General features: G+C 45.8%; 1 protein-coding gene across 1 annotated transcript in view; it reads right to left on the bottom strand.

Moving 5' to 3' along the window:
• The window catches only part of Rnf152 (ring finger protein 152), a 67345-nt gene extending 40170 nt beyond the window's left edge, over positions 1-27175 (bottom strand). The window contains exons 1-2 of the mRNA XM_051147227.1: positions 26801-27175; positions 25546-25668 (exon numbers count right to left, since the gene is read on the bottom strand). The gene's annotated coding sequence lies outside the window, so the exon portion shown is untranslated. The remainder of the gene's footprint in view (positions 1-25545; positions 25669-26800) is intronic.
• Positions 27176-27450: the final 275 nt, after the last annotated feature.

Genomic DNA, 27450 nt, shown 5'->3' with positions numbered 1-27450 from the left:
ACTTGACTGTGGTGAACTGTCCAAGGTTAAGTGTTGTAGGAAGACCCAGCCCACTGCGGGCTGTACTATTACATAGGCTGGGGAGCTCAAGCTGAGCACAAGCAAGTAAGTGAGCCTATGTCTCTGTGCTCTGCCCTGGCCGTGGGTGGGATCTGAGCAGCTGTTCTAAGTTCCTGCCACTGTGACTGTCTTGTCACGATGGATCATAATCTGGAATTCTGAACTGAAATAAATTCTTTATACCCTAAGTGTTTTTTTGTTCAGGGTGTTTTATCACAGTTACGGAAATGAAACTAGAACAAATATTTGTGGGTGTGAAATGACATAGCCAACCAAGGTCACCTCATCTAACTGGAGTTTTCAATGCTTCCTCCACAAGAACTTGACCCACTGGCTCCACATGGCTTCAAAATCATGGTGAAACTAAAACAACTTTTATATTAAAAGCTGTCAGTTTTTTTCTAATCCCTTAGGGCTCTGAACACTCTGGCTTGAATCCTGAAAAAAAAAAAAGGGAATTTTCAATTGCCATACATTAAAAAAAAAAAAGGCACTTTAGCTATAAGCAGTAACAGTAACAGGATAGAAAGCATCTTCCCAGCCCAGGGTTGCTGCAGTGCTTCCTCTGAACTTCTTGTACTAGTTTGAAACTGCCAACCCTCCTGCTTCATGGCCTCGTTAGGGTCATTACAGGCATAAAAGTAACAGAGAATCTCATACTGCAGTTCCATGCCATCCATGGTTTGGCCAGCCATTGAAAGTAGAAGTTTGGCCTCTGTTTACCCTGGTTTTAGGTGACAACCTGTTGTAGACTCTTCTTGATCAGGAGTTATTTAGAGTGATTGCCATGGAAGTGTTTAAACATTAACCTAAAATGTGTTTCCCAAGACAGGCATTTATCCTGCGATGGTACCTCAGCAGACATAGAAACAGCAGCAGCGGAGAGCGCAAGGCCCATGTTGAGGGAGTGGGTCAAGTCCAGCTTGATTTGGGGTCTGTGTTGTTGGTAAGTCTATTGAAATGTGCAAAGCCAGTTAACCCTCCCAAGGAGTTAGAAACGCCTGAACTGGTCTAACCTGAAACATCATCACAATCCCATGTTCAGGCCTCACTCACCACTTCCAAAAGCCCGCCTTCCCCAGCAGAGGTGTCTATGAAGTTCTGGGACACTCTGAGATTACAAGTAAGGCCCACCCACGTACAGAGCAGCTGTGACCTCCTGCCCAGGTCTCCTAGGCACAGGAGGTCTTTGTTGGCACCATAGCTCTCTATATCTGAAGGTGACTAGAGTTTCATCAGCCCCTCTGCCCACAAGCCACCTAGAGCTGTGTCTCTTGTATTCATGAACACTAAGATGTAGATTCTGTCCTGAGATCTAGCCAGCTTTAGAAATATTCTCCCATGTCATCTCCCTAGACTTCTCATAGCAGCTCATGACTTGTTTGCATCCTCCATCTTTTGCAGGCTAACTTGTAGTTGGACAAGCCTTCAGAACTCCTTCCTAGGCCTGGCTGGCCCCTATGTAAAGACCTCAATGGGCCCTCTGCACTGGAAGCTTGTTCTTAATTAGTCTCTCAGTCCCAGCTTAGAGCTGTCAATTCCTTAGAGATGGAGTTACAGTGGCTGCCCTCATGATCACCTCTGCTGTTTCCATGAGCTCTGCCAGAGGCTTGCAGTCGGCACCCTATTAATTGCCTTGCAGACATCATGACTCAGCCAAATTCCCCTACTTTCACATACATGAGAGAACTGGGACCCATATTAATAAGAAATATGTGTTAAGTTTATTTGGCAAAGGCAGGATGAGTCCTGGGGTCTCCTGGCTTGTCCCTGCTGTATGGTTCACACCTGGGGAAACTCTTAGGTTTCTTATGCGCTGCTAACTACAGGAGCACAGAAGAGGCATTTTCTAACCCACACGGTCCCTTCTGAAGAGTCTCACAGCACAATCCCATATTAAAGACAAGTGTGAGGAGCTCCCTCAGGTGCCTGCCAGTCACAGCACCGTTCAGCAGCAGACATGTACTCGCTCTACCTTGCAGAATGGGACAGAGGAGACATCTGCTCTTATTCCCACCTCAGTGCTTCTGATAAAGCCAATTGTTTCAAATAAAACAGGAAGAGCTTTGGTACTCCCCCACTGGTCCCATCTGAGCTCCTTGGCTGCAAGCTCAGCTGGCTTCAGTGAAATCAGCAACGGAGCATGATAGGAGAGTTGAACAAATGCAAACTCCAAGTTGCTTCAAAGTGCTTCAGGACTGTCACACAACACATTCCCTGGGCGCCATGACACCGTCATTGAAAACAACCAACAGCCCAGCTCAGAGTTGTAGGGAGAGCTGAGGCTGCACACCATCCATGCTGCCACGTGCTGTCTTGAGATGAGCTAAGCTGTGAATGGCTCTCAAACCATGGGAGGAAGTTGTGTCCCTCACAAGATGTACTGAGACCCTAAGTTCCTAGTAATGTGGGACTTCAGCTACAAAGCCAAGGAGGGACTCCTCTCTGTGAGCTTGGGAGGCGCATGGCCTTGGACTTCCAGATTCTAGTACGGAAGAGCCCGAGTTTTCACTCATTCATGGTGTGAGATTCCTAGATGCCTAGGACATTAGTGTCACCAAATAATCACACAAGCATCCCAATGTAGAAACAGCACCAGATGGAAAAGAAGTAAATCAACAGTATGTCCAGGAACATCTTCCCAGCAGCTCCACAGGCTTAGAGAAAAGTCAAGGCTCCCTCCCGAAACCTCAGTCAGGCTGGAGGCAGGGACAGGCAGCCTGGCAGCAGTAGGCGCTGAGGAGCGTTTCTCCCTCCTATACACATAGCATCCTTCCTCCTGGCCTTCTTGTTTCCCCTGTGCCTTCTGTGCTCATGGGAAGCTGCAAACCTGGGCTCTAGAGCCACTACCCTGCTTAATCTTCAGAACCACATGGCAGCAAGGAGGCAAAAACTAGAAGCTCCATTTTGCCTACCTGCCTGCTCACCGCCTGCTTCTTGCTTGTTTGTTTTCATGCTTGGGACTTTTTGAGGCAGAGTCTTAGCATAGCCTTGGCTAGATGAGAACTCACTATGTAAACCAAGCTGGCCTCAAACTCGGAGCACTTCTCTTGCCTCACAAGCCCTAGGAATACAGGTGTGGGCCACCACTTATGGCCTCATTCCTAATGTATGCATCTATCAGGCCTCTCAGGTGTGGGAGTTCAAGGTCAGCCTGGGCTACATAGAGACCCTAGGAACGAAAGAAGAGAGTGAGAGGAAAGGGGCATGGGGAAAAGATGGGAGGGGAGGGGAAGGGAGGGGAGGGGAGGGGAGGGGAGCGGAGTGGAGGGGAGGGGAGGTTAGTGGCCTTTTCCAGTTGCCCAGGTACCCTTGCTGTAGATTCCGTGTATGGATGCGCCTACAAACTTTTTATGTGTAGTATTTGGGAGGGCTGAGAATGGACCTTTGGTGACACCCAAGGCCATCTGGGGGATGAAATGACTCCTTCCCCAAGTAATGTTTCTAAACATTTTGAGGGGGGATCACAGCCAGGGGCCAGGGCCAGACTGTAAGGGTTAAGTGAAGAGGCTGGAAATAATAACTACTACTCAGAGAAGCTTCTCTTTAAGATGGATGGTGAGGGCTGCTTGAGTGCTAAGAATAAGAGAGGGTTGGTTGTTCAATCCTGGTCAGGACATTTATACCACCCCTCCAAGGCTCAGGAATCATGACAGGAGAGGACTTAGAAACGATGTAAGTGGCAGAAGACAAAGAGAAAGGCAGTGAAATACTGTTATGACCTCCCACAGCTGTGGCTGCCTGCAATAGGCCTACAACAAATTGGACCTATCAACAGTCAGCCATGGATCAAGGAGGAGGCTGTGGGGCCTCAGCGCTCTGTTGAACTGCTGGATACTGGTGGATTCTGAGAGAGGGGCAGTCATTGCCCCCTTGTGTACCCACTGCAGAACCCATGTCACACCATGATCATTCCAGTTCTTCAGCTTCTTGGACATTGATACCGTATCTGATGGTTCAAGTCAACTGTGATGCTCACCAACTGAAGTTACTATACCCCACATAGATTAAGAGCAGCCAGACTCACAAGGCTATCCCAGCTGTAGATTCTATTTAAAGGCCCCAGGCCTCTCCTACATCTGATCGGATGTTCCTACAGCTCTATTCACAATTTCAGTAATTTTCTAGAGAGCCTTGCCTTTTCTCTAAGCCTGTGGAGCTTCTGGGAAGATGCTCCCAGACATTCTATCAATTTACTTCTTTGCCATTTGGTGCTGTTTCCAAATTGGGATGCTGTGTGAGTCTTTGGTTACTTTAATGTCTTAGGCATCTATGACATAGCATAAATGAGTGAAAAGACAGACTCCCACTTACTAGAATCTGGAAGTCCTAGGCTATGTGCCTCCCAAACCCACAGATCTCAAGAACGTCTGTTACTACTGCGTTCTTATAAAGGATCAATGCAGAGGAGTCAAATGGAGGAGATACACAGGGACAGGCAAGGCGTGCAGGTGAGGGTCACACAGCACCTGAACCTCTGTAGGCCAGCTGAGACTCATTGGGTCTCAGGCCAGTAAGAAACACTATCTCAAAAAACAAGGTTGGTGGCACATGACAAATGACCCCTGAGGTTGGCCCATGGGCTCGCCATACGATCACACGAATGGGCACCCACATACACATATACATATTCTCTTACTCTCTCCCTCCCCCCCTCCATAAATTGTTCAGAAAATCACAAAGATTTAGAAATTCTTTGACAGGAACTGGGGCACTAAGACCAGATGTCCGTGTCTTGCCACAACATTCCCTCAGTCCTCCAACTAGGTTTCCAGTACACATTCCCCACGGTGACCCTTTGCCATATGGGAAACTGCGGCCAGTTTCTACCCTATGTCAGCCTGAAAATATGAAAAGCCCCTGGACGAAAAGGAAGGTTTAGTTTTCAGATTTAAATGTCTACTTATTTCAAAATGAATTAGTTGTGCTCTGGGTTTTGTGATGTTTAATTCATTAATGATAACTCCAGCTCGAGAATTGAAAAGGAAATGACTTCTAGGATAAAATTAAATATGAAATGCTAAGCAGTGATTCATGGCTGTTCTATCTAAATTACTAATCCATGTGACAAAGCTGGTTGGAAAAAAAGAAAAAAAGATTCCCCCTTACACACACCACCACTGCTTCTGGATATTTGGTTGAATTGCTTTGCAAACAGCCTAAGTTCCCCATAACACCCCCAGCAGCTCCCTTTCCCCTGTGGACAGTCATGTGGGCTAACTCATTATTCCTTCAAAACAAGGTTTTTCTAAATGCTAGAGTTTAAACTACAGCCTAATGGAGTTTTAAGACCAAGACAAAATTACCAAGTTATCTATCCCAATTTCCAAAGAAACCTACATAAAGCCTTCTTAAAACTTGGCAATTTCCTCTTAATTGGCAGGGAAGGCTGGCCAACTGTGGTTCAATTACATATCCCTCCATTTGATCAACAGGCAGAACTATAATCATGTTTGCAAAACTTGTATGATACTTCCAAAACGTCACCAAGCCTCCTAACACTTGCCAGTTCTGTTCTTATTCCATTGTGGGGGCTCACAGCCTAGGCAAGAGTAGACAGACAGCAGGACAGTGACCCACAACCCGGGAAACTCTGCCCAGATCTCCACAAAAGCCATGCTTACCAGGTTCCTGACTGCAAGCTCTTCCCTACTCCAGCCATCCTGTCTACTGCTCAAGGCAGAGCCAGACAGCCCTCAGGGAGTGTTACTTCATTCCCAGTGCTTTACATACCAGACTCCTTTCAAAGACAAAATACTTGCCTGTTGCATTGAGCAAGCAACGGCAAGGCCAGGATTCACGCCCACACTTGTGCCCACTTCCCTGTGCTCTAAGCCCTCTAATGATGACACACCATGGTGTTTAACTGGCTCCTACCACGTACCTAACCCCATTCCAGCTTTCTCAGCACGCTTGTCCGTGCTGTCCCTTGAGCCCCATTTAGAGATCCTTAAGAACTCCTCAGATACCCTCTTCTACTGTGCTCGTACCGTGGCCCATCCATCTCCTTATTCACTATTCACTACTTCCAGCTGACCTTCCCCAAGGCAGTAGTTCTGATTTTTCTACCATCTGTCCTCATCACACCCACAGCTTTGCAATGCCATCTCTCAGCACTAAGGATGCACTATGACTTATCAGAGACACCTGAAGCAGGAGCAACCCCACAATGCATACTTACCAGCTACTATGAGTAGCTGTGGGAGAAGGAAAGGCACTTGCAAAGACTTCCAAAGGGCTCTAGCAAAGCATCAAATACCACAGCCATGTCTAGACCTCACGGCATGCTGGCTTGGGCAAGCAAGCCTGTCCAGGGCTATTTATTTATTTAGTACATTAATCGTGGCCATTGTCATCTAAGTGTGTCATGGCAGATGTGTGGAGGCCAGAGGACAGCTTTGTGGAATCAGTTCTTTGCACGAACTTTACACGAACCCCCACGACTGAGCCCAGGCTTCTTTACCGCAAGCATTTAGCTCTAGGCCATCTCACCCTGTTTGGTATTTTTAAATGGGCATTTTTCAGTGTGGAAATATGGAGTCCCAATGCTTGACAAAGCAAACAGATGACAAATGCATCTGCAGCTAGGGTTATTGATGCTCCCTAGAATGAGAAGGGAAGAGGAAGCAAAGAGACCATTCAAAGGAATTCAGGAAGCTGGAGAGATGGCTTAGCAGTTAGCAGTAGAGCGCCCAGGCTCAGCCGACAACACCCACATCACACAGCCTGCAGGGGATGAAATTCTGATGCCCTTCTGGCCTTCATGGGTACCAACACATATGCTCACACACACATACCCACATACATATACATACACTCAAATGTAAATATATATGTGTGTGTGTGTATACACACACACACACACATATGAACTATATGTAAAGTAGACTAGATTCTATGGTGTTCATATTGCCAATTGGAGACACAATCCTAACTTGAACTTGGTATAGCCTCCACAACTCAGTGGGAGAGGCAGGGATGACAATGAAGTTCAGAGTCACCATTTAAAATGCAAAATGTTGCTGCTAGATTCCCTAAAACTGACCACATAAATCCTGTGCATACTAATTCTGAAAGACCAATCACGTACATTTAAATTAAATTATAACTCAACTCCGCTCTGATATAAATTTAAACACCGCCCGCCCCCACCCTTTTGGAGACAGGATCTCTCACTGAACCTGGACCTCATCAATTGCTTAAACTGACCAGAAAGTCCCTGAGCTCCTCCTGTTTCTGCTCCCCAGGCACTGGAACAACATGGGAATGCCACTACAACCAGGTTTCTAAGTGGGTCCTGGGGATCCCCACCCAGATCCTCATGCTTGCACGGCCACCATCCCATCTCAGTGTCTACAACATCCTAACTCGAGGCCACTGACTACACACATAGCAGCAAGGTAGAGCCCAAAGGTGAAGGTGTCAGGAGCCACCTTCTAGGGAGCCTATCCACTTTGGGTGGCCTAAAAAGTGACTCCAACTCTGAACAAACATAACCCAGAGACATCATCTCCTCATCTGACCAGACTCTGTCACTGGGAGCAACTAAATGTGCAGTTATGTCGCTGCTATCCCTAGGACACAAGAGACCCACATTACAGTAACATATAAACTAATCTGTATTATTGTACTTTATGCTCACAGCTTCAGTGGGAGATATGGAAGCTCTCAGGTGCACACCCTCGCTCGTTCACACTCACCCATAGGTGCACACATTCCCCTGCACATCAGAAAGCATCATCTTCAAGAGCCCAGACAAGCCACTAAGCCGCAAATATCTCCGCTTGTGTGCATCCATTAGCTTTGTACAACCACATGAAAACAAAGCGAGAGTTCACAGGTCAGTGAGCTTTGGACAGAATACCACGAGAGACTACGACAATTAGAATTGACTGAAAGTGCTCGTATTTTTCTTTTTTATTTTATTTACATTCATATGGGTAATTTGTGTGTGTGTGTGTGTGTGTGTGTGTGTGTGTGTGTGTGTGTGTGTGCCTGCTTGTCCGCATGTTTAGCACATGGTCACAGTATCTGCAGAGACCAGAAGAGGGTACTGGATCTCCTCATTACTGGCAGTTGCCATGTTGCCATGCAAGAGCTGGGAGCTCCAGTCGTCTGTGAGGGCAGCCAGTGCTCTGATACTAAGTAATCTCTCAAGTCCTTCCACTGTTTTTCTGACTAAGGCTAGGTCCATTCAATGAACTCAAACCATGGAGGAAAAGTTGAGCAAGTCCACCAACTTACCACCATGGATGTTATGACGCCTACGAAGGTATCCATGTCTTCCGAACACCACTCTATCTTGGAAAGAAATCACTTGAAAGTATAGAAGTGTTATTTTGCTGCATCCACATTTGTCACCAATATTCTGCTCTTAGGGTGACAAAGGTCCTGCCATGGGTGTGTGGCATGGAAGTTTTGGTGGCCAGATTCTGCTGTGACTGTGATGTGTCCCTCACTTGAAAGGGAAGCAGGTTTACTGCCCATGGCATCCCAAGATAGAGTTTTACCATCGTCACTATAAACAGGCACAGCAAGAGACATTCATGTCTTATCTCCCTCGTTTCTTTATTTATTTCCTTATTTGTTCATTTATTCACTCAATTCTAAGCTCAGGCTTGCTCTAGCTTTCTTCCTACCCAGAAAAAAAACTATGGAATGGGAAACCAAACTTGTCCCTTCCCCACCCAAATGTTTCTACCTTGAAAACAAACTTCAAATCCCTTTAATTCAGTGAAACCCATTGCAGTCCAAATGCTGCCCTCTTTAGATTTTTTGCTTCAAGCCACTTTTTCCTCTCTGGGTGTAAGATATAAGGAAGGGGCCCTCTTTTAAAGTTAACCAAGAAAGAAATGGAGTCCAAGGCCCATTTTTCTACCACACGTTACAGACCTCACTTCAAGCTCAACAAAAAGAATCTATCTATAGCCCCAGCAAAACTGCCAAGGGGGACAGGGCAGGGACACCCAGTGGCTTGGCTCTGGCCTTCTTTTGGTGTTCCTGTTTCCTTCTGAGACTCCTCTGGCTTCTCATGCCACACCTGCCATCTTTACCGATGTCACAGTATACCAAACCCACCCAGAGAGCTGTAACAACGTCACAGAAGGGAGGGTCACCCTTCACATGGGGGATCATTATTTCAGCACAGGGACCATGGGCAGAAAATTGAAAAGAAGCTGTGATGGGAACAGGTGCTTGCCATTTGTTACATTTCTCCGGACATGTCCCCACCTCATTCCTTGGACTATCGCTCTGAGAACTAAATCATAGAGCCCAGACACCTTGAAAATACTCCACACCGGTGTTATCAGTGCTAGCCTCCCCTCGAGCTCCCAGATGGGTCCTGCCAGCCTCATCAAGGCTGAGTAGCTTGTCAGGACCACAGGGTTGATGAGAAGCAGAGAAGGCACCCAACCTATCAAGACCAAAGTCCATGTTATGTTTTCTATAACACAATGAATGTGAATTGTGTACATGTGTGCACTAAAGTATGCATGTATGTGGAGGTCAGAGGTCAGCCTCAGGTGCTACGTATGTAGTGCTTTGAGAAAGCGTCTCTCAGTGGGATTTGGAGCTTGAAGTTTTGGTCAGGCTCGGGGGGGGGGGGGCTAATGAGGCCCGCTTGTCCCCCTGCCTCCGCCCTCCACCTCCACCCCATCCCCCACCTCCCTGCAGTGTTTACATTACAATGGCATGTCCCCATGCCCAGATCTTTTACCTGGGTTCTAGGGATCAAACCAAAGTCCTTTTTCTTGTTCACTAAACACTTTACCAATTGAGCCATCTACCCAGGCCAAAGACTGAGGCTATAATGACAAAATCCACAGTGTTCCCCAGCAGCCTGCAAGGCAGAGCTTTAGTCGATGGCATATGACCTGGAGCCATCAAATGGCCAGGTTGTATTCCTGAATCACAAACAGAATGTCTCGTTCCCTGAAAAACAATTCAAAGTTCACCTTGGGGCTGCAGAGTACTCTATCTACCAAGCTAGTCCTTCCTGTCTCAGGCTTTCTCAACGATTGTAAATGGCAACAGTGTGCTTAGGAGGTATAGATAACCTGACTTCTTAACCTGTTCACAGCGAGAGTTAGTCTTTTTGTGAAGAAGATCACAGAATGAGTTCTGAGTCTAGAAAAGCAGCAGAGCTGATGGCTAAAGGCACATTGGGGCCAACGAAGACTCTGGAGACCAACAGTATTTGAACAAAACTCAGTATCAGAGCTAAGGACCTCAGTAATGTCTAATAAAAGATTTTTTTAAAAAAGAACTCTGAATTAAGCCTGCCCAATCTAATTTTTTTCTCTGAAACACTCATAAAACACACGCATCTTCATATCCCACAAATCTGTAATTGAGCCTCTTTCCTTTCTGGCTTGCCCTGCATTCAGAAGGTATTCGCTAGTCTACTGAAGCAGACTTCCTTCTAAATAACCTCATCATTTGCTACTTTCACAATTATGTCATTGATGTAATTACTGCCATCATGACTCTAGCAGCTATTTGTTGCACTATAATTTCCAGATGAATTTCTGGTGTAGAAACAAAATAGCCACAGTAAGATAATTAATTACAAGGCTATTATTACTAGATCAAAGGGTGGCTGGAACAAGGTCAGCATAGATATCTTCCTCTGGATTCTACCTCTTTTTTTTTGAGATGGAGTTTATCACTGAACCATGGATGTCACTAACTGACTAGATGTGTTGCCTGCCCAACAGGCCCCCAGGCCCCACTTGTCTCTTTCTTCCTGGTTCTGAAATTACAACTGCATGCCACCACATCCAATATTTTAGGTGGTGCTAGATTACACACTCAAATTCTCATGTTTGCATAGCAACTAGCCTAACCCCACTTCTGTGAAGACCATGGTGTCATAAGAAGCAATAACCTATTGGCGCTATTCCTGATATGGTCCAGGCCTTCCATCCTTGTAACTTTTTTCTCATTTTCTAGAACAATTGGAGCAATTGCTGTGCTTTCTACTTGTTCCTCTCAGAAGACAGTAGTTAACAAACAGACCTTTGACTGGTCAGAGTTCATGGAATAAGTGACTATGGAGTGCTCAGCCCTAAGTGGAATGAATGTGCTCCACCTCACAAGGCTCAAGGATCTTCACAGAGGAGGGGAGGAAAGATTGTAAGAGCCAGAGGTGGTCAATAACACCAAGGATAAGCACACAACAGGGAAGTTTGTTGCACAAGATCTGTGCAAGTTCAAGCTAGAAAGAATCCCAGAATGGGAGTGCACAGATAGGGAGGTGGCCATGAAATCCCTCCACTAGCTGAGGAGCCATCAGCATTTGATAGCTTCCGGGCAGGGAAAGTCAGCTTGCTTGCTTCATTTCTTTTCCTTGTTTTGTTTTGTGTTTCACATTTTTTCTTTCTTATTTATTCTCTCATGTATTATATCCCAACTGAAGTTTCCACTTCCTCTTATCTTCCCAGTCCCTCTCTCCAACCTCCCCTCACCCGCAGACCCTCTCCTCCTCTCTTTCCCTTGAGAAAGGAGCAGGCCTTCCAAGGATGTCAACCAAACATGACATATCAAGATACAGGAAGACTAGGTACACACTCTCCATACTGAAAGTCAGTATTCTTTAGTTGCCTGGTAGCTCGACCATGTTCCAGGGCAAGGCCCACTCCCAAGAGCTGGAAAACAAAAACTAGACTTGACAGAGAAAAAATAAAGAAGAAAATTTAAAGTTGAGTGGACCTAGAAGGGAAGACGGGGAGGAGTTGGGGTAGGGGCTGAACTTTGATCAAAAGGCATTGTATGAAATTCTCAAAGAACTCATGAAAATATTTAAAAATATATAACTTATTTATACACTACTATGACAATTCAAGTGGAAAATACTTAGAGGACTTCATAAAATGCTTGGGATTTAGTACCTGTTAGTTAATTTTTAACTTCTAAAAGTAGAAATACCAAAGTCACTTGCTGTTTAAATTTTTGTTCAAAGCTTACAGTCTCCTCATTTAAAACCTGGTTTGGACTACCACTGCCATTCGCACTGTGTTTGTGTGTGTGTGCGTGTGTGTGTGTATGTGTGTGTGTGTGTGTGTGTGTGTGTGTGTGTGTGTGTGTGCGCGCGCGCGCAGGTACACATGCATGGACACGTTTGGGAAGGTTAGAGATCAACCTCAGGTGTCAGTTCTCAGAACTCCATCCACCTTGGTTTTGAGACAGGGTTTGTCTTGGTTGGGAATGCACAGATTCAGCTAGGCTGGCAAGCTCATGAGCCCTAGGGATCTACTAATCTCTACCTTCCCATGCTGTGACTATGAATGTATGCCGCTTCACCTATCTTTTTGCATGGATGTTGGGGATGAGATTTCAGTCTTTATGCTCACATAGCAAGCACTTTACTGACTGACCTGTCTCCTCAGACCATCATTTGCTCCTTTTACATTCTACACAGTAAGGTTTGATTATACAAAGGTTAGTTTTAATGGAGCAATTCACTGACAGAGGACCAACTTAGCATACTTAAAGCCTTGTGTTTAATTTTTTATAGTAGACACACACACACACACACACACACACACACATACACACACATACTGGAGAGGGGGTCTACACATCAATGTATCCTAAGTAGTAAACACATTTAACTAAGCCAGTAGTAATAACCAACACATTACACTTCTGACCACATATCAGCTAACATGCTGTAAAAGATAAAAGATTTTCTTGGTGATACAGCCATCAACTAGCACCATGGCACATATCATATCCAAAGCAGTGTGGAGGACCATGACAAACAAACAAACAAAACCATGGGATTACTACAGTCCTTGAGGAGATTTGAAACTAGGTAGAAATTCAGTATTCCATGCTTTTAATAGTAAAGGAGTGTGGAGATGTATCAGCCAGGCACAGCATTCAAAGAACCTACATCTGTCACTGCTGTCAGCAGCTGGGTATGCACAGGGCAACACTAAAGCCTGCTGGATGGTGGAGCCAGCTGAACCTCAACAGGAATTTAGAGGTAGCCTCTGAAGGGATAACTGAAAGAAGAGTTAGGATTTGCATAGGGCAGAGGAGTAAAGGGCAAAGGGCTACTTAGGAGCCAACAGCTTGGGCATTGTCCAGGGACTAGAAAGTTCATCAGTTTGTGTGGTGAGGGGACCTTCCACTAGATTCCCTAGGCGCCAGGCAGGCTTCTACAGGATCTACTTTTATGCACAATCCAGAAAATATTTTAAGTATTTTAAATCCGGGAGAAATCATAATCAACTTGGTAGCAATAAATATAAACTAAGCTGTCCTAGAATATCAACATAACACCATTCACTTCCGTGCCTGCAAATAGTCTCTTCTTGAAAAAAAAACAAAAAACAAAAAAACAAAGAAAAACAAACACATTGCTTCCTTTGTTCCTGTCAGCTTGTGACCTGTGTCCTTCTAAGGACAACGTCCCAGGGAGTCCTCACTTTGGCAATGTGGTCCAGCCATAGTCATGTGGCCATTCGGAGATGGGCTCCCCCAGGTCCAGCTGACCTCTTTATTCAATGCTGTTTCCAAGGTCAACACTGATTCCTCTAAATCTGGTCCTTAACTGAAATTTGTCACCATCAACCATTCAGTAACTCTGACCAAAAAAAAAAAAAAAAAAAAAAAAAAAAATCCTTTCACCTGCTTTGTCCCATTGGACCATGCTCTAAAAGTCTATGAATTTCACCTCTGAGGACCCAGGGCGTGCATTCATCCTTCCCACTCTTACCGGCCTCCCTTGAGCTCAGGCCTTCACTATACTTCTGTGGGCCTCAAGGCTCCTCTCATCTTTGTCCTTCCATTTGGAATGCACACTTCTTCCTCCTGATGCAAAACATGTCTTCTTGCCAAATAACTATTGAGGCTGTGTTCTCACTGTCTTCCTCCTTTTTTATGTGTCTCTACTGCACCCTCCATGTTCCACCCATGCAGCCCATTTGCTGTCCAGAGGATAAGAAGCGACCTCTCCTACCTCCCTACTGCTGCTGAATTTGCTACTGCCCCAGAAATGCCTTCCCCACCCACCCATACATCATCAGAATTACGACCTACTCTCCAAAGGACATCAGATCTTTTTTTTCACAAAGCCTCCCCAAATCCTCTGGCAATAAGTCATCCCCCCATCTCACCCCAAACTCTGTCATCACTTCATCCACCACCACATGACATTTGCGTCCTGTGTGCTCACATTCTTATTCCTGCAAGATAACTGCCTGCAATAAAAACAGTCAAATCACCTTGCTAACTTAGGACCTTCTGACATGAAATGTTATGGAATATGTGACCCAAAAAATATCAGCCAAGTTGGGAAACTATCTGAGCTCACACACAAAGGAAGCAGCAACACCAAGACTATCTCAATCTCCACACTCAGGTATTAGTTAAAGAGACGGAGTTACAGATCCCTGGACAGAGAAGGCTGAGGCAGCATTCTGCAACAGGACCATGTAGCTACAACTCTAAAGCCATTGCCTTTGAGTTTGAATACCAGCTTTGTGACCATAGAGAGACATTTAACCTCTATGCCTGACTTTCTTCATCAGAGGTCCTAACACAACTTCCTAGGACTCTCATGAGGTTTAAATGCATACAAAATACAGACTATCACATGTAACTGGTACCATCAAGGTTAGCTATTTTTACTTTACTGATGTGGAAATGTTTTTAATGGATAAATATAGGCATTTGGGAGGCCGGATGTCTAACAACACTGTTACTAGAAAGAGACTCCACTGTTTTGTTATCAAGCCTGATTGTGCTCTGTAGCCTGCCAAAGATTGTGACAGACAGGGGAGGTGACACTCACTGTAGTGGTTCTCTGTAGAATGGACTGGATCCCGATCCAATCTACAGAGCAGTCACATGAGGCTCCAAGTCACAAACAGTTCAGCAACCGAAAGTCTAGTACACAAATATCCATTGTCTCCTACAAACCGTTCCATTGTTTTCATCCAGATGGGAGCCCAAGGAAACCATTTGACTTACATATTTTGGACAACAATTCTACAAAAACACAAGCACAGATAATTGTTCCAAAAGAAATCCAGCACTGAGTTTACGCTGGTAAGCAGACTCTGAGCCCGGATTTTTAATCCGCATTGTTTAGCTGGACTGAGCATAGAAGAGTCTGCTTCAAAGATGCTCATATTACACAGTGATCCATTTATTAATGGTGTGGTTACAGCTGTAACTGCAGCTGTCAACATCTGTCACTCCCCTCCCCCCAGAATGTTAAGATACACTAAACACACACTGCCACAAGTGTCTCAACTTGGCCTCAAACTACAGACTCATATACCCAGGGCAAGAGCAAAACAGCTAGTAAATTTGATGTTTTCTTTCTTTTTACATGAAACCCATACAGCTCAGTACTTGATATTCTCAAATGATTACATTGATAGGAATAATAAACTCATTTTATCATCTTAATTTTAGAAAGAATACAGAAATTATAAGAATTATAGTAAGAAGTCCAATAGTACATAAAATAAACACACAAAAACTCTGACCTTTCTCCCGTGATGGCTGAAGGCCATCCCTCATGCCTGAAATGTTGGCCCAGATGCATCAGGGAGGTCCCTCATCTGAAGGTTCAGGGAAGGTGCATCAGGGTGTCTGAAGGCAAGTACCCCAATCTTAGTGACCTCATGCAAGGATGATTTATCTCTTTTCTGTGTTGCATTCTAAGCAGCTGAATATTAGGGGTTCTTTTCCACACAGACACCTGGGCACCTAAGCTTCTTCTATCTCTCATCCATCATATATTAGGGACTCAGAAATCTCCCTTGACCCCCAACAACTGACCAATGGGTCAGAAGAAAGATGGTTGTAAAAAAAAAAAAAAGGTGTTCCCCCCTCTAAGCTTTGTCTCATAGCTATATTAATCTCATAATGACAAGCAATGCTTGTCATAGATGCAAAAGGGGGTCTGATATGGAGCTTCTCAACTGGGGATAATTTTATCTGCTAATGTCTAGAGATTTCTCTGATTGTCTCACAATGGCACCTAGTAAGTAGAATCCATGGACATTACTAAACATCCCACAGCACAGGTGGGTGTTTCCACCATTGAAATGCTGAGCTCACAACGGCATCCCCACAGTGTCTCCTGCATCACACAAGTGTCCACGCCCAGGTCCATCATCACTTCCCACCAGTCAATCCCAGCAAATCCACATCAGCAGTGCTCCTTCATCTTCTTGGTCCTCCACCTGAACTCCCTCCAAAGCCAAGGCCCTAACAGTCTCAGAATGCATAGTGGAGCAGGTCTGACAACCTGATGCAGAGCTCCAAATGGAAGGAAGCTGATTCTGCCTGTGCGAGTTGGGAGGAGGCCTACAGATGGGTGAGATGGGGCTGACACTTCCAGGAGGCACATCCTACAGCTCTCCTCAGCTTCCAAGGGAACTGCACGAATCAGGGAACACAGATGTCGAAGGACAAGACATTCTGATTCTAGGTATGAGGGGCAACAGCAGGAAAAGAGTTGCAAAATGCTTTTCTGCTCACATGTGGGGTTTGGTTACTGCGTTCAAGAAAGGTGCAGGCTCCGGCACCTGAATGACTCTTACACAATGACAAGCACTGACTTTCAGAAAGTGGCCCTTCTAGAAACAGGTCACATCACTAGACTTCACAGGAACATCCCCGCACAGTCAATGCTCAAGTAATAGTGGAGCTCACTGCCAATCTCCTGAAAGAAATTAACACCAATTTTCCACAGATGGCTTTCTTGCCAACAGCAGAGTAATTCAGGCAAATAGAAAATCCAAACCATACACAATTATCCCCCAGAAACTCACGTGGACCTCTGATTCTTTTACTAAACTGGGTGGTATCTTTTTCCGAATTTCCCTTTCCAATCCCTGGTCTCAGTTTTGAGCAATGGCTCCCATTGGTGTGGCTAAGGAGATAGGTGAGAGCTGTGCAGAGAGCTCAGGAAAGAAAGTGTTTTCCTCGAGAGCAACGAGAGTCAGAAAGGAATCTCAGAATGGGCCTTGAGAATCCAGGGACAGTGATGTACACTTGAAAGCACAGTGCTGGGGACTAGAGATAGGAGAGTCCCTGGGGGCTTGCTAACCAGCCACCTAGTCTACTTGGTGACTTTCAGTGTCTCAAAACAAAACAAAACTCACAACAACCAAAAAACAAAGATAGATGGCATCTGAAGAGCAACACCTGAGATTGCCCTCTGGTGCCCACACACATGCTCACATACGCATACATGTACATGCTGCACACACAAAACAGGACACATATAACAACACCACCCAGGATCACAGGGTACTTGCACATGAGCCTGCCATGTATCCTGGGCCAAGGCATTTGCCTTCTCCGAATTCAAGCCTCGCAGACAAACAGAGCTTCGAGCACTGTAAACTCAAGTTGGAGAGCGGAACACACACCAGCTATCACATTTACACTGCAGCTGCCGCCCCTGTCATCTATCAGATCTTATGAAATGAGTTTTATTACTCCACATGTGTGGAAAGAAAAATATCTGATTGCCTACCACATCATTTGGTGGACACTATTAGTGAGCAACCTTACTGTGCTTTGAGCAAGATACTTGTAATATGAAGCCAAAATCGCCACATAAACAGCAGGTGTTTCCGACTTTGCAAGTAAAACTAAACTTTAAAAAAAAAATACTATATTTCTATGAATATCTTTACCCCCATCTTGGCTTCTCTCAATTTTCCTCCCTCTAATCATTACCTTTCTACCTTTCTCTGATGAACTTCGAAAGGCAAAGTCTATTTGACTATTAAGACCTACAGGTTATATCGAACACCGCCCGTTACCTAATATGAAAAGCCTCATCAAGGGAAGAAATTTGTTTCTTTACAAATCAGAATCTCAAGAGGAAAATAAATGAGGCAAGAGGCCTGGATAGGTCACAGGACAACCACTTCCCAGGATGGCAAGCAGGCAACCCCTTTGCAAGATTGGGGTCTAGATCAAACCACACTGACCTTCAAGTAAGAGAACTTCGTGGTGTCACTCCATATGGAAAGCAAAGAAAAGGCGAGGCAAGCAGCCCTGGCTAACTCAAGCTTATACCTTGAAACTGATCAGTGCCGCCCTCCTAATTTTCAAGGGATTCTATCTACATTGGCTAGACGGCATCTCCTTTTCAATTCCCATTGCTCACTAGATATGGCCATGAAAGAATATTGCATTCTATGAGACACAATAGAGAGAGAAGTTTGGAACCCTTATAGGGCAGGCTCCACACTGGGTGAAATAGGATCTGCAACCCAACATGGGTGGTTTTTTTTCCCTTCTTAGTGAAGACATTTTCAATGCCAAATTAACAAACACCCTGTAAGGCAATGTGACTGCTTTAAGATGTAATTCTCAAATATCTTGGTTATTATTTTGTTAGAAAACCTAAGGGCGGATGAGCAGTTAATTTTAATAGACCTGGCTTTACCGTTGAAAGAAAAGGAAACTACCAACTAAACTAGCATTGACAATTTTGCACTTAGAAAGACTATTCAGTAAATGCATTGTGTTCACCCAAGATTCCCCTTGCATGGGCAAGCTATTTTGCCTTTTACTTTGGTGAGGTAAAAGTGAACAAAGAAACCAAGCTTTCTAATACACAGTGAACCTGGTGTCTTGGTGGTTCCATAGGAAAAAAAATGACCTCCATACCTAATATCTACCTCCCATGCAGCATGCATGAGGCCTAAAAAAGAGAACCAACACACTAATTACAGTGGCTGGCAATCTGATGCAGACTCTGCTTGCAATGACATAGTAGCCTTGGATGAACAACTATTCTTCCCAGGGTAACAGGATAACACAGAGGTTATCATCTGAGGCATCAGATAAATACTAGGAGAAACTGTGGGACTAAACGTCTTAGCAGTTTCCTCCCAAGAAATACTAGAGCATGGAGGCAGTTCTGCTCATCTCCCTACCCCCAGGTGCTACAGAAGATGTGTCACAATGTCCCTCTGGAATCCTTGGGAAGGAAGCACAAGGTCTTGTGCACATAACATCTCCAGAGCAGCCTACATTTCTGTCATGTTTATAACATTGGGCGAGTTCCAGAAAAATCCGAGCTTCAAACAAAAGACAAGGCAATTCAATTGTCTTTCGGGATTGTGTGATTTCCTAAGAAGAAAAAGCAAAGAACACAGACTCCTACCTAAATATACTCCAGATGTCATTGCACCAAGACAGCAGAGTACATGTAGATACAAACCCTTCAAATTACCAGGGACCCAGTGAGGACTGGCTCAACACTGACAGTGTGATTAGCAAAGGCATCCTGACCAGGACCTCAGGTTTAAGAGGCTCTGTACCTTCTTTCTATAGAGTGTTTTTAAAAGACCTGACTGATTCCAACAAGTCTTCACTAAGTGCCTACTGTGGACCTAGCCTTGGACAACAGCCTGGTCTAGCTCAGCACCAGCCACTGTTGAGGGCTCTTTCTGAAACAACTCATTAGCTTTACATTTCTAGTGTATATTTGTGTACTTATTAATGGCCTACTTGCATTATCTTCATTAAAGAGTCTTTTCTTTAAAACAAAACAAAACAGTAACAGCAAGAATAAAGAACATTCCAAAATGTAGATTCCTAAGCAAAGGAGCTAACAAAATCAGCCCTGCCTTCCCGGCCTATGTTGTCAAAGACTCACCAACAATTAGGTATTTACTGATCACACCCTGTGCGTAAACACAGTGGCTAAAACCAAGTGGAGTCAGGCTCCTGCAGTCCACGTGTTGAAGGAGCTTTTGAAGGAAGAGATGCTGTAGATATCAGTGGCCCTCAGAGGGAAGTGTACTTCAGCTACCCTCTCTCACTGTTGGGTAGGACCCAGGAGGGAAATGGCTTTAGGAACTCATGCACTAGGTCTCTGGGGAGATGGGGCTTAACAGAAAAGGCTGTCCTGGGACATCTTTTTAAAGCACCTCCCTTTATACTAATTAGTTTGGATACAGTTTTAGGATATAGTAATTAAATAGAAAGATACTTTCATCTTAAGTGCTCTTTGTAAAATAAATGAATGGATCAATACGTGAACAAATGAATCTGAATGAACGAAGAGATTGAATGAACTGAGAGAGCAGATGCTATTTTTCCAGAGAACTTTGGGGATAATGAAGGATCACTATGGGATAAAGTGACCCAGTTAAATGTTGAGTAGACATCTGAGGTGAGACTTTAGCAATAGGATGGAAAGAGGGAAAAGGAAGAATGTTGAGGCCACACAATGCACAAGAACTAAGAAAAAGACAACCAAAAGCCTTTGGGGAAACTACAGACTAGCCACCCCAGATAATGTAGAGTTTTAAAGTCAAGATTAGATGGTTGGGAGATAGCACAATTGGTAAAATATTTGCCACTTAAGTATGAGAACCTGAGCTTGATTCCCAGAACTGATGCAGGAAGGCCAGGCATCTGGCATGGTGGCACACACGTATAATCCCAAGGTCAGGAAGGCAGAGACCTGGAACTTGCTGGACACCCTTCACAGCCAGCCTACTTGGAGAACCCTAGGCCAGTGAGAGACCCCATCTGAAAAAAAAATGATATGGGTTGTGCCTGAAATAGAATAACATAAGCTGTCCTCTGGCTTCCAATACAAGTGCACATGCAAAAATGTGCGCATGTACACACACGTAAGCAAAAATGAAGACTGGAAAGGAATTTGGGGGTCAAGCCAAAGGAAACGAAAGGAGAAAAGAGGAATATAAGCTCCTTCCTACAAGGAAAATGGAACCACCCCAAAAGTATCAAGGGAGTAAGTGGCCATTAAAATGTCCTCTTGTTCTACATGACAGTAGGGGTAGCAAAGTCATGAGGCTGAGGCCAAGGCCAAGGCATAAGTGTTCCCTGTTGGGAGATATGGGGATTGCTACCAAGAAGAGACAGTTACCATGTCAGGCCGCAGGACGGAATGCTACTCGTGAAGTTCTCCCTGTGACCAGGCCTAGCAAAGCTGTTACCCAGATCTCATCAGCAGACCCGCAGTAAGGAGTCAGTCAATGTGATTACCCACACTCAGGAATGGGCCTGGGGCCTTTAGACTGAGTTTCAGCTGCTTCCCCACCAAGGCCTGCTGGGTCCTACCCTCTCTCTGCATGTGGTCTGGAAGGCTGGGTGAGGTCAGTACGGGTTTCATCATGCCAGCTAACTGCACTGAGTTTTATTTATGCACAAACCAGGAATCCAAGCAGTCTGGAAGGTGTCTTCAGATTCAGCCCCTCCACTGTCAGCTGCTCACAAGCAGCCCTCTGTAACTGCAGAAAGAGCCACTGTGGATGCCTCAGTAGCTAGAAGTATCTAGCAGGACATCATGGGTGTCCAAAGCCATGAAGTGCTCATCATATGAATATGGTTTTCTTTAAATCTGGTGATAACACCTATAATCAGAGACAGAAAATCCTGAAGTGTATGTAAGGCATGGCAGCTGACGGCTGGGTCCCACAGCACAACAAAAGAGCCACCAGAGGGGGCAGAACACCAATACCTTCTTCTCCCTCCTTCGTGACTTTGTGACAGGAAGTACAAGGAAGCATTCATTTCTGCCACAAGTGTCCTTCACCTGAACAACTGACTTCATAAAGGCATCACAACGGTCACATAGAATACAGAAACATATTTGAAAGCTCCCCAAATGTCCTTCAAGTTGGGTTGCATAGGGCTTGCTCACCAAGACTGTGTTTGCCCTTGGCCTAGCCCTGGAGCTGCCTCCTCAACAATTCACTCTCCATCTTCTCCTAGGCTCACACCTCCCAGCTTTGCACTCAAGTGAAGCAGGGCTGAACAGGTGGCCTCCACATCATTAGCCCAAGCTACTGAGACTTCAGAAGCTAAGTCGGTTTACTGTGTTGCTTCTGTGCACAAGAGCTGTCTTTGAAAATGACTTCATGGTGACAAAAGCAATTCTATTCCGTTAAATTGTATGCAAGTAAATATCAAATCTTAAGAACTCTAATCTGTGTGCATCGTTATCTCGAAGTGGGCCATGATGTTTAAGTGCCCAAAGCAATTTCTCTTTGGCAGCAGCCAAGGTTGCCCACTCCCTTGGTAAGATCTGGTCCACAGCACCCAGCTTTTCTGTATGGAAAGCATGGCAGGGAAGGATTAAAAACTTACCACCCTCATAGGCAACGTGGCAGTTAATAGAAACATGGGTGTTCTAGAACACTCTGGGTGTCCTGTAAATCCATTGACTTGAAAAAGCCTCTTGGTCAAACTGCTTTTTCTAAATATCAAAACAACAGAAGTTATGCTAAGCCCACCCCTGCCTGTTCTCATCTGCTCTGTTTTCCTGAGCACTTTGCTATAGCAGGTCACCTTCTGGGTGACTCCAGGCCCACCTGCCACTCCTCTTCTATCCTGGGCTGTTCTGAACAAAACCAGGAAGTCTAAGATAAGAAGCAGATGGTAAGGGAGAAAAAGTCTGCAAAGGACACTTATGTGTTACATAATGTTGAGCATGTGACTTGCCAGTATCTGCCTTGGAGATTCCTACAGGCCTATCACTGCCGAGTAAACTAGCAAGTAGTCATAAAGAAAATTTGCTCAATATTTCTTTGATAATTAGCATGTAATCATATGAGTAAATATACTAGCTCTTTAGTAAATAACAATTTGGAGAAGAACAATATTTTTAATGTGTGTGTTCATGATGCACATGATATAAATTCACCTTCCTGTGTGTGCATATGTGCAAATATATATGCACCATATTGCACACGTGGCACCAGAGGAGCTGGGTGTTAGGCATCGCCTTCTACCTTGCTTGACAGAACATTTCTTTGTCGTTCTTCGATGCATACAGCAGGCTACCTGGCACATAAACCCCCAGAGCTCTTCCTGTCTCCTTTTCATTTGTTCTTAGAACACTGGGATTACAGATGTGTGCTCCCACACTCAGCTTTACCTGGGTCCTGGGAATGCAAAGGCAGGCCCTCAGGCTTGCACAGAGCACACTTTACCCACTGAACCATCTCTCCAGTCCGCAGACCAGAGTCTTTAAGATATTTATCAATAATTTATTCAATAACTGCTCATGGCGGCCAGCAAATGCCTTCTCTGCCTTGAGCCAGGCCCCCTGGCACAACAAACCTTTGTCACCAGTAGAGCTCAGCTTTTCCAGTTCTTTCCACTTGTATGCACTACTGACTTGTGGCCTAAAAGGTCCTAGAGCGGGTCTGGGAGGATATAACAAGCTTCTGGGCAGGGTTATGGGCTTGATTCAGTGATAGGAGAGTCATTTCCTTTCCCAAGTGCAGGGATCCTATAGGACCAAGCTGGATCAAGCCTCTATCATTTCCGGGCTGAGCAACGGCAAGCTACTCCCCAAACCCAGGAAAGAAAACTCTTGGGCATAGATATGTGTGGAGTGTTCCATGCTGCAGCAAAATCTGCAACATACTTAAAAATGATTGAAAAGAACCCTACAAAGGTCTGCCTGTCCCCATTTGCTTTCTAAAGCAGGAGATATAGAAACAAAGACCTGGTTTCAAGCTTGATGCACAGCAGAACGCTGACCATCTCCTTCAAAGACGGTACAGGTAGGATAATCAAGAAGAAGTGAAAACAGAATAGCCTCCGTACACTGGGGTAGCCTCAGCAGTCAAGGAGAAACCAAGAGAGGAGTCCAAAGTCAGAAAAGAAAAAGACAATCAGGCAGAGGCTGCAGGAGCTTCCTCAGAGGTCCAGGCCTGCTCCCTCTCCCCTTATCTCTGTCACTTCCAATTAGGCCTGCTTTTTTCTGTCTCCCTATAAACGCTCTGGGGTGATTCATGGCTGTGTGTCTACCTATCACTCACCCTTCGGCTCCTCTCACAGAGCCCATATCTATTAAGTGCCCAAGAATGTCTGCTGAGTGGGCAAGTGAGGTCTGAGAAAAGCATGGGACCCAGAGGCCAGCTATGCCAACCTAGAGCTAAACGCACTTCTGCATACCCCCAGGAAAAAGAGGCTTCTCATGAGTTATCACAGCACACGGTTAAAAATCACAATAAAACCTCACACTACACTGTGGCTATCTTTGTTCTTGGACATGCAATTACATGTGCAGGCAGTTGTTTTCCTATGTGGAAAATTGTTTGTGAGGGCTTTTTTTTCCTATTAAAAAAGCCACACCCTTGATTCTATTGCATTATTATATTCTCTGTTATTCCATCATGTGGTTTTTCTTCTTGCTGTAACCCAGGACACACCCTGAATTACTGCTGACAGAAAATCACCTGTCAAAATACCTTCATCCTACCACCACTTTAATAATCTTGTCTCACCAAAGCAGTGGCCTTTGCTCTAGCTAGAACAAAATGACTGCCTCACTTCTAATGATTTCCCAAGCTTTCAGTAGAAGGATTAACACTGGTGTCACTCCTAGTTTTAAAGTCACCTTTCAAAGCAAAACCAGGATGACAAATATCTCAAGTTTTTTTAAACTTTCTTTTGAAAGGGATTTGGGTTTAAAAAAAAAAAAAAAAACTGTAAAGAGCATCCACTATGGTATTTGATGCTATTATAGTGCAAAGAAAGTCCCAAGACCATTATAATAAATATAAATAAACAAATAAACAAACAAATAGAACTCCCAGGACCTAGTGCCCTCAGCAACCTGACTTCCTATAAGGAAAAGCTGGATCTAACCCTGTGTGGGATACCCAGGACTCTGGCTTCTAAGAGAGCATGCCAATGTTGAGTTGTGTGTCCTGGTACATTTGAAGGTGAGGCTTCCATGCACTCTGTCAAGTTAATCTCCAATCTGGTTAGGCTGATCCCAACAGAATTATCCTTGGAAAGAAATGAACAGGCCAGAGTTTTTGGAAAGGAACCAAAACCTAAAGGTAAAATGCAGAAGGAGAGTCTAATAGTTCGTGTCTATATGAATGGAAACTTAACTAAAGCTCTATCTTTTCTCTGTTCTTTCTGTTCCTTCCCAACAAACCTCTTGCTACCTCCCAGCAATTTAGCACCAGCCCGCCCTGTTGGTGATATGACAGGTACTATTACAATGAAAGGATGGGAGAGAAACAATTCTACCTTCTTAAGACGGCCTCTGTGCTCACCCAATGCCCTAACTGAGCACTGGTCAATTTCCTCATCAGCTTTACAATCAACAGCCTTCCCACACATAATTTCATTAAATGTCATCCCTACTGTAGACAAAAGACCGTCTTATATCCCAGCCCACATTCTAGTACAATTGCCTGTGTATAGCATCAAAATTCACACCACCCAGTGGAACAAATACATCTCCAATATAAGCTGCTCCCAGCGACCTCTCCAAAGGAAAGAATGAAGTCATTTGCGATGTTGGTGGAACAAGACATTCAAATGAAGTCCCTAAGGTAGGACAGATTGTGTTTGTTTGCTTCGGCAGCCCCCACTCCCTCACAAATGGAAATGCTGTGGAAGCAGAAACACCCAGGCAACCCTGTGTCAGCACTGTGGGCCCAAATGACCCAGAGACACCCAGGCAATTACCCAGATCATTGTGGTTACCTGAATCTGTCACGTGTCCCTTTCACCCCCTTCTGCGTGATGACATCAAGTGGAACCAATATGCATTTGGGAGGCAAGAGGCTGACAAGCAGGAAGCGCGATTGAGACCCAGCTTTGTTCAGCCTGCAGTGAAATACATGCAGTAAGGGTTAGATACGGGTGGCACAGACAGAAATCCAAGCACCCTCCAGGGCCACTGGGACAGGAGTGGGTGTCCTGGGAGGGTAAGAATGTGGGGTGGATGGCTGGAAAGGCAAGGAGTGGTCCTTAAGGCTCTCCCAGATAAATAACCACCTCCTGGCTCCTCTGCAGACTCCTCCACCCCCAAGTTCTCCCGCGGTAAAGCAGCCACTAGCAACAGTAATCCCTCAGAAAGACAAGAGTCAGGATAGAAAATAGCATCATTTTAGGGCAAAGACACGCTAGCAAAATATACTAGTTAAACCCACACAGCTGCCAATGTGGGGCGTGTAGTCACCCACCCAGACACACACACCAGAGCCACATCTGAGAGCATCCTTTCCTTGCTCCAGCCACCACCTCATGAAGTCACTGTCACTGTTTTGTCAATTACCCTACTGTTTCCAAATCTGTGCAGAGCTCCCCACCACCACACCCCTATGGTAGGCGGGATCCCGGACCAACGCTATCCGAGTAGCGCCCCACAAGTCTAGCTAGCATTGTCCTGCCGCTGTCCTTCCAGGATCAAGCGCCCCAGGCCCGTGGGTCCTCACAAAAGACCCCCGGAATCTGGCCCTCCACTCGGTCCCCTTTTTCCAAGAATGGCTTGGGGGCAACTTCTAGCAAGGAATCGAGAAGTAGGAAGGCAAGACAGGACTGGAGAGGACGACCCAGGGCTTGAAAATGCTGAGGGGCATAGCAGGGACATGCGCGTGCCTCAAGGGCGCGTGCAGCGCGTGCATGAGGCGAGCTCCCCGGACCAGAGCTCCAGGGGGCATCCCAGGAGTCAGCGGACCCAGAGGCAGCTGCCATGGCCCCATCGCGCTCTCAACTCAAGCAATGCCCAAGAGAAACCGAACTCCAGGGACCACCTCCTTGGGGACGCCACTCGAGCTCCACACTCCTTTACCCAAATAGGCCACCCCGATCATACTCTAAGAGGTAACCCCCAAATGTATCCCAGGCTACCGTTGCCCTTTTTGCTTTCTCCTAGGCATAGGCATCCCCGCGCGCCTCCTCTGCACCCGGGACCAGGGAGGGGACAGAGGAGGAAAACAAACCGAAACTCACTGACCTCTCTTGGCAGCTGGCTCAGCTTTGCTACGCCGCCGGCGGCTGCAGCAGCATCGGCAGCATCCCGGGGGTCCGCGTGCTGCCCACCGCGCTCTGCCGGACGCTCTCTGACTGCGGGATGCCGCCCGCTCCTCCCGCCCTAGGTTGCGGGGCAGCTTGAGCAGAGTGTCGGCAGCGCCTCCCGCAGCCCAGCTCCCAGCTTGTTCCTTCTTTTGCTTGGGGCGGCGCCCTCCACCTGCCCCACCGCCCTCCGTGTCTGGGACCCGACACTACCTGGCGCTGGACACAGAGCCGGAGCTTTTTGTGTCACCCCCAGAGACCCAAGCACTGAAAGGGGCGGGAGGCTGAGCTCCCCTCCGCGGACCGCCCCTCCCCGGCGGCTCCACCCCCTCCTGTACCCCACCCGGCAGCTTGGCCGGCACGTCCGTCTGTCTGTCTATCAGTCCCCAGTCGCCAACCTCCTGGTGTGTAGGAGAGGAAGCAAGGACGCGCCCTCAACCCACTGTAGAGCAGCGACCACTTGGACGTCTTGCTTTCTGCGTGCGGAAACGACCTGAGCGGGATCAGGTGTGACCTAGTGGCTGAGCACCACTGGCTAGAGCGGCTAGCCAAGGTGGTGACCCAGCTGTGGCTCAGGATTCAGAACCAAGG

The sequence above is a fragment of the Acomys russatus genome, chromosome 6 (assembly GCF_903995435.1).
Source record: "Acomys russatus chromosome 6, mAcoRus1.1, whole genome shotgun sequence".
NCBI lineage: Eukaryota > Metazoa > Chordata > Mammalia > Rodentia > Muridae > Acomys > Acomys russatus.
This window is presented reverse-complemented; position numbering and strand designations above follow the sequence as displayed.